The following is an 8749-nucleotide window of genomic DNA, read 5'->3' as shown; positions in this document are numbered from 1 at the left end:
TCTAGAAATTCTAATGTAGAATCTACTTCCCTCTCCTCTCTGTTCTTAGAATTTGCTTATATTTCTGATCTCATGTCCCAATTCAATATTTCAAACCAGGAGTAGTCAGCCAAGTTGTTGTCACGTGATACCGCCTCTTGTCTCTGTCTTCACACTTACAAAAGAAGATCGCACTTGTGTGTGGGAGCAGGAGGAGTCATGAGTGAGTCTTGAGTGAATGTGTGCTGTAGACATGGCCACGTCAAGGACCCCAGAGCCTCAGACCTGGGCTGTATCAAAGAAAGTGTTTAAATTAAAGCCTTCATGTTTTCAAATAGGTAGGATACACGGACAAACACATAGACGAATAGATGGATAGATGGACGGATAGTGAACTAACTGAAGTTCGTCTTTGAATGAGAAAGAGGCTAAGAGGGAAACAGCAAAATTTTCTTTTGGTCCATGTATGGATATTGATAGTGCGTCCAGAAATGTCCCCCTCAGCTTCCTCTCTGTAGCATGTACTGGTGGAAGACTATTCCCCAGGAGACTGCTTTTACTGAGATGAGGTACACCTGCATCCTTGTTCAACTACATATCATAAGCCCGCCTTCTTATTGATCTGTGTGTAGTCAGCCTGCCTCACTGTTCAGCTGCTGCAACAAGTCCACCTCTTTTTTCAACTCTTTATAATAAGTGCATTGAACTTCTGGGGTGCTGTGGTTTCTACAGCAGAGAGCCCAGACCACCCGTCCCTGCTTTCTGCCCATATGGCTGTCTTTTCTTCCTTCCCTCAGCACCCCAATCAGGTCCAAGGCTCTGGAGCTGTGCCTGGGCATGGCACTTGTGGTTACATTGGGATCACCTAAGCAGATAGTGCTCCCATCTCATAAGCAATCCCTGATAGTGCTCCCATCTCAAGGTCTTTAACTGAAACACTCTTATAGTTTTCTTCTTCAAGGATTAGATAATACATACCTGGGGTCTGGAAATTGGAATGTACACCTTGAAGGTTCCCATTGTGACTCCCATCATAGGGTTCGGAATGTCACTGCAATCACACTTTGTGTCCCATCCCAGAGCACAGCATTTGGTCGTTGCCTCAAACTTTGCCTTCTCTGTGCCATTTGTGACTAAAAGACTAGTTTGTTTTGTCGACTGGAATGTAGAAGGTTTGGAAATAAATTGGAAGATTAAACAAATATGAGAAGCTAGGACAACGGAAGGATGGAAAGAAGGAAAATATGGAAGATGGAACTTAAAAATGCAAACCAGAAAAGGTTGTGCCGGCCCAGAATATGTATTTATTACTTACTTAATTTTAAAAACATTTTTTCCTGGTACTGGTGTTCAAACCCAGGACCTTACACATGCTTAGCTAGTACTCTACCACTTGGCTGGATCTCCCACTCATCAAGAAATAGTCTTCAAGTGTGCTTTAAGTTACGGTTTATGGGCAAGAAAACCTGAGGAGAACAGAAGCCCTACTAGATCTAAGGAGCTTCTTAGAGGCAAAACACATGTACAGATGATTGAAGCTTGCAACTCACCCATCACTCGCCTGGAGAAATGGACCCTCGCGTGCCCCTCAGATAAGCTACTTAACCGATAGTCTAGTCTAGAGCATGTCTTGACATCTTTTCTGGGCTTTGTTCACAATGTTTCCTGAAGTCACAGGTATACCCCAGTAACAATGAATAAGCCCGTTTGCTTGGAGTCCAGGAAGCACACCTTCCTTAAACCGAGACTGTTGGGGCCTCTAATGTTTGTTGTTACCAGGATCAGGTGACATAATGAAGATTTAGTTAGAAATCCCTTGAGGTGAAGCACTCAGGAGCTGGGTCCACTAAGTATCATTGTGACATTTCATAGCTACCATGTAACAATATCCAAGTTTTATAAGTGGCGGCAGAAGCCAGTATTTTATCATATAGGTGGAAGAATTCCATTATAAGAAGAGGCTTTTGCTGCAGGTGTCTTCCCAAGGCAACTCCTTGGATATGATTCCATCTGGAGAAGCTTCAGCTCCAGCCTGCTGACTCTCTTGGATCTGTCCCAGCCTCATTGACGGTATCCTTATTGCCCTCTGATGTCAGAAAAAGGCTGAGTTATTCCAGTTTCTTGTCATCAATCTCCAAGCAAGCCCTTCATGTATGCCATTTAGAACAAGATGTGCACAAGCCTCACCAAAACCAACTCAAAGCTGGAGGACTGTTGCAGGAGGCAAATGACCCGGTCCATGATCTGTAAGAACATGATCGGTGAGTAGGCATGGCTAGGAGCCTGCTGCCTGTGTGTGCCTGAGCACTTACCATCTCCCTGGTGACAGTGGTTTAAGACGAGACAGTTACTTCAGAGCTCTCCATCCCAGCCCAAATGCAAACACACAACTGTTTGGACTAGCCTTGCTCACTCTATGAATAAGAGAGCTCATATTGGACTGAGCACAAACTGTAGACAAAATAATAATACAAGTACTCTGAGCACTAGAAATGCACAGTCTGAACTGACATTCAGAAGAAAGAAACCGTATGGGGTGAGCTCCCTTCCTTACTGTTCTGAGAGCAAGTTTGGTTCTATCCCATATAGGGTAGTAAAAGCTCTGAGGGAAAGCCTAGAATGCATTGGTTACAGAACAGGAGAATTCAGAGCAGCCAGACATGAGAAAATAAGGAGCTCTTTGAGAGACTCAGTAATCTCATATGTAAACTCTCCTCAGTTCTCTGGCTGACCCCTGAACTATGCATACAAAGAAAAACGTTAGAGTGCTCCGTCTAAAGCTTGAAGAATGGGTCTGAGATTTGAGATGCTCCCCCAAGAGATAGAATTTGTGGCTGGGTGCAGTGAAAATAGTTGCAAGACCAAACACATTAACAGTCTTTGGGATTATCTAATGGGGTCCAGAGTATCCATAGGACTTAACATTGCATTCAGTACATGTGCAAAATTACTTGGGCATTTATTGAAACAGGCAAATGTGACCCGCTACTAAGAGGAAGAGGGATTCCCAGCTATCGAAAACAGCAGACAAAACTTTAAAGTACTGACTATTAATATGTCTATGATATAAACATTTTTTTTTTGGTTCTTTTTTTCGGAGCTGGGGACCGAACCCAGGGCCTTGCGCTTCCTAGGCAAGCGCTCTACCGCTGAGCTAAATCCCCAACCCCGATATAAACATTTTTTAATTAAAGCAAATATTGTCCTTCTTGGTAGAGAGGCAAACACCATTAACATTTAAAACCACAATGTTTCAAATTTAAGAAGAACCCAGACTCGGTGGAATTTGGAATTATATGTTGATTTTAAAAAATAAAGCGAAGAACCAGTAAATCTGTAGGCAGGTAAATAAAAATGATGCAATATTAAAAGTAAAAAGAAAAAAATTACAGAAGAAAGCAAAAAATGTCAAGAACCTGTTGGGAAAATGTTAAATGGTTAATTGATTTGTATTTCAGAAATATAGTAGGGAGAGGATAGGTCTCCCAAAAAACTATTTGGGAAAATGCTGCCTAAAGTTTTCCCAGATTTGTTAAAAGAAAGTCCACAATTAAACAACAAACAAACAAACAAACTACTCTCAATGTAGACTAAGTACAAACAAAAATCATGCCGAGATCCACCAAATTACTAAAAAAACAGAGATTAAGAGAACAGCCAAAGGAAAATGACACGTTACAAACGGGGTTTCCAATGATGTCCATCATCACTCCTGAAATCGTGGAGATAATAAGCCAATGATATTACATGCATAAAATGCTGGGTGAGCAACAGTAAGCCTGTTGGGTAGGAAACCTATATCCAGTGAACACAGCCGGTGAGAATGAAGGATGGGTTCAAAGTCAAGACAGAAGAAAACTAAGGTAATTTGCCATTAGCTGGTGTGTGCTTCCCTACCCAATGAATCTGGAAGTTCAGGAGTGGTTGAGGAAGATACATCAGAAGTGATGCATAGGACATTTTTTTAACCCTAATTTCTGTAAAAGATGTGGCTATCCCAAGCAAAATTTACATTTTAGTTATGTATTTTGGGCTGTATACTATATATGGATAAAATGGCTATTAACTACAGAATAAGGATAGAGCGAGGAAAAACTGACCTGGAAGGTTGCAAAGTACAACATCACCTCCAGGAAGACAGAAATGTTAACAATATGTATCTCTCTCTATTGAAATACCATTTCAGTGCTGTTAGGATTCTCAGAGGTGTAACTACAAGTCCACAAACACAGGCAAAGAGAACTCCAGGAAGATACAAAGTATCTAAAACAACTCAAGACTATATCAAAACTTGGATAGAAAGTTTACTTCAAGGGCATAAGAAACTGAATACATTTTCCACTGAAGTGCTACCAGAACTAAGTGCTTTCAGAGATTTCTAACAAGCCTTTGGAAAAGGGAGGAAAAAGGACTAGAGTCCTTTCCATTCTTCTTAGACCCCTGCAAATGAAAATCCCACCCAGCTGCTTTCTGAAGCCAGAAAAACCTGCACACCACTGATTTCTAGGCATGGACACACACACACACACACACACACACACACACACACACACACACACACACACACACACACACACACACACCTTGTAATGACCCCAGCCTTTTCGGTCCTTCCTATTTTGAGAACCCACATATTCACCTAACCTCTCCTTAATAGTCCCATTGTAGCTAGCTTCCTGAAACCCAGAAGTAGACACTACCTGTGTTTTTGCTTTTGAAAACTTGCTGATCTCTAGAGAAAGAAACACAGTTGGAAGGAAAGATAGCAGATATGCATCCATTGCCTACTACTCGGTGGCAAATTCTCTCTCTCTCTCTCTCTCTCTCTCTCTCTCTCTCTCTCTCTCTCTCTCTGTCTCTGTCTCTGTCTCTGTCTCTGTCTCAGCTCTTCTCGATGAGTAGTAGGAGTACTACTACTCCTACTCTCACAGTGGTGAAAACTGAACAGCATGGAGGCCTTATGTTAAGTATGAAGAAGGATCCCACTCTCCATGTTGTCCTACAGCTAGTGAACCGTGAGAGTGAGATTAGAACCCAGAGCTCCAAACCAACTTCAGAGCATATGAACTGGGATTTTCAAAACCTGTAAAAAAAAAAAAAAGATATTTATTTGGTGGCCCGATCTGCTCGGCACATGGGGTGGGCAGGCTCAGTGGGATTTCTCTGCAGTCCGGGGCGGTGGGAGGATGGACTGCTGGGGTCACCTTAGCCCCGTCCTTCCAGCTGCCTGTTTAGAGTCTCCTTGTCACCTGCATTTAGATGGCTTCTGTAAAGAAGGGTGGCAAGAAGAACAAGGGCTGTTCTGCCATCAACGAGGTGGTGACCCGAGAATACGCCATCAACATTCACAAGCGCCTACATAGAGTGGGCGTCAAGAAGCGTGCTCCTCGGGCACTCAAAGAAATTTTCCATGAAGGAAATGTGGGCTCCAGATGTGCGCATTGACACCAGGCTCAATAAAGCCATCTGGGCCAAGGGAATAAGGAATGTTCCCTATCGCATCCGAGTACATTTGTCCAGAAAGCGCAATGAGGATGAGGATTGACCAAACAAGCCCTACACAATGGTAACTTACGTGCCTGTTACATTCAAAAATCTACAGACGGTCAATGTGCATGAGAACTAACCTGTGGAATGTCAAATAAAGTTGCAGAACTGCAATATATATATTTGAAACTTATTCTTTGCATTGAATTGAACTGAATAAACACACTCTCTCTCACCTTGGTCTAGCCTCTGTCTGCCTTCTAAGAGATCCACCCATCTTTGCAGAAACAGTATTCATAGGCATTGGAATATTCCAAGAAAAAGAACTCGTTCGCTCTTCCTTTCCTCCCTCTGCACCTCCTATCTTTGTCACTGACCTCTCTTCTCACCTCAGCTCTTAGCTCTGACCCCTCACCTTGCCTCACCTCTAGCTCTTGCTAAAGCAGAATTCACACCATATTTCCCTTTGAACAGTAACAGCAACAACTAGTTTGTAGGCTAAGTATTATTGTCCCAAATTCAGTGGTGAGCATGGAACCTCCATGTTGTTTTCTTGACCTCCTCATATTTAGCATTTATTATTGTTGTTGTTGTTATTATTATTAATATTAATATAGTAAGATAGACTAGTGTGGGAGATCTCAGCCATGGCTACTGTAGAACCTCTTTTTAAAATTGCCCTTAGTATCCGGGCTCCTCTTCTAGAGTCTAACTTGTTGGCTCTGTGGTGATGTTCTCAAGAATATCCAACAATCCCTACACCCATGTGATGTATGTCTTCTTTGAAAGCCAGTCTTGACTGTTAACCCGATGGGCTTGAGAATCACCTAGGGGACACAATTTTAAGCTTGACCTTTTAAAGAGGCAAGAATGTAGTCAGCGCCTTTCCATGGGTTGGAGTCTTCTCTCTGCTTCCTGACTGTGGATGTAATGGGACCAACAGGCTCAGGCTCCTGCTACTTTGACATTCCCAGTGTCTTGGACTGTACCCTCAAACTGTAGTGGATATAAACCTCTCCTCCTTCAAAGTCCTTTTGTCAGGCACCTCATCATGACAGTGAGAAAAACGATCACTATATCTCTAAGGGAAGTAAGAAGAGGATGCTTGAGTAGCTAATGCAGGTGTGTATCTTGAACACAGAGGTTGAGATAGTATAGTGTTGGGGTAAAAGGAGTCTTAGGAGTTGAGAGCTCCTCACCACCCTTTGGTTCATACTGTGGAGCAGCAGAAGGCTCTCTGATGGCCTAGAGTCTCCAGATCAAAAGTCTTGTGACAGCAGGCTACACAGTAGCATTGGGTGTCATTTACGTGTGCTGCCTACACATTGTCCTGTGTCATTCCTTCAAAGGCTTAGTAGGTTGACTGTACAGAGCACCTGAGTGGGTGAGGAACGCTCAGGAAGTGACACAGCTGGCTTGTGAGAAGGCCACTGATAGAACTCTGCTCTGACCACATGGGCACATCCAGGAGCTGAGCATGTCGCTCACAGCAGATGGATTTGAGGAACTGGTTCCATCTTCTCAGCCCATCCGCATATTCAGGGCCAGTGTGCAAGGCCAGTATTCACTTCTATCCTGAACTGTTGGACAAATGAAGGATAATAGTCTTTCTCCTTTTCTCTGACTTCTCATAGGGCCCAGCAGCAATTCCATTCTTCTCTGTCTTTTCAGAATATGTATATATATATATATATATATATATATATATATATATATATATATATATATATATATATATCCCTTATTTCCTGTAAGCCTGCTCAAAATTCAAAATACTCAGAGGCCTGGACACAACTGAAGAGAGAACTAACACATGTCTCTGCTGCCGCTCCTCTGTCTCCTTTGTGTTCTTTCTTCTCCTTTGCAGTCTACAGATCTTCAAGCTTTTTAATCAAAAATCTCCGGAGGATAGGATAAAATCATTACACTACAGTGGGAATGACTGCTTGAGTTTCCTATGCCACTTTTCTCAGGAAAGTCACATCCTAACAGGGGACAAGGAGTTCAGCCTGAGAGGCCAACCCACTGGATTTGACTCTTAGGCTGCACACTGCTTATGCAACACTTGGCAAGTAACCCAACCTCTCTTAGCTTCAATTTCCCCGACTCTAAAAAGAGAATAATACCTCAGAGGGTTGTGACAAGGATTAAAAGGATGGTGACCATGTTCAGCACTGCTCTGGGCACATGAAGGTGCCTGTTTAAACTTCATCACTTTTTCTCTCTCTCTCCATCACTGAATCCATGCATCAGACACCAGTAAAACTCCTTTGAGACACAGTTTTTGGAAATCTATCAACGCTATGGTTTACTCTTTCCTGCATTACACAGGTATTGTTGAGCAACACACTGAAAACTTCCCATGTGAGTCATTTTAACACACACATGTACATACACACACACACATAGACACACACATGCACACATGCACTCACACACCCCATAGTTGAAAACAGGTGCTTCATATAAGAACTCCTTCTCTCCCAACCCTGGTCTCATATAGCCCAGGATGGTTTAAACTATTATGTACTAAAGGATGGATGACCTTAAACATCTTATTCTCTTGCCTCAACTGCCAAAGCACTAAGATTACTTACCTAAGTCACATTTAGGTTTAGGCAGTACTGGGGCTTGAAGCTAGGACCTCATGAATGCTAGATAAGCAGTCTACCAACTAAGATACATCTCTGTCTCCTAACTTCATCTTTACACGTAGCCTTCTTGACCACTTTTCCTTACCAAAGCCACCTCTGAAACACAAATGTGAGGGTTACCATCTCATCCCTGATGATCTCAACAATAGCCCTCTCTGGGCTTGCTTGCCTTCTGCTTGCTAAAGAGTAGCAAATGCTGTTCCCCTGAGTGGAGAACTTGGAGCTGTGTTCACACAAAACTTGGCTGGAATGCAATTATATTTCAGAGTTTGTGCCTTTCTTCCAGTGCATTAAAAAGGTGACTGTTATTAGAGAACAATGCCAAACCATTAATTATGAAGCTTTCAAGGAAGCTTTGTGCACAAGTTTGACTTTCATTATCTGTCTTTGTCATCCTTGTAAAACATCCCATTAGATTTCCTAGTAAAAGCAGAGAAATGGGGCTGACAATGGAAACCAAGTTGTTTAATTGCTATTACCTTTCAAAGTTTAAAGTGCTTTTTTTCATAATTGTATAAGAAAAAAAAAACCCTTGGATTCAAGCAGTAGGGAGGGTGAAGGATTGAGACAGTCTGCCCCTGTATCAGATATTCTGATACCGTAGCTCCTGCCCAGTGATGGCAACATTT

At 42.5% G+C, this 8749-nt stretch overlaps 1 pseudogene; it reads left to right on the top strand.

Moving 5' to 3' along the window:
- The first annotated feature begins 5238 nt into the window (after nt 1-5238).
- Nucleotides 5239-5620, top strand: LOC147996106 (large ribosomal subunit protein eL31 pseudogene; annotated as a pseudogene).
- Nucleotides 5621-8749: the final 3129 nt, after the last annotated feature.

This window comes from Rattus norvegicus, chromosome 2, assembly GCF_021556685.1.
Source record: "Rattus norvegicus strain SHRSP/BbbUtx chromosome 2, alternate assembly SHRSP_T2T, whole genome shotgun sequence".
Classification (NCBI taxonomy): domain Eukaryota; kingdom Metazoa; phylum Chordata; class Mammalia; order Rodentia; family Muridae; genus Rattus; species Rattus norvegicus.
Note: the sequence above shows the minus strand (reverse complement) of the source record. Positions and strands in the feature narration are given on the sequence as shown.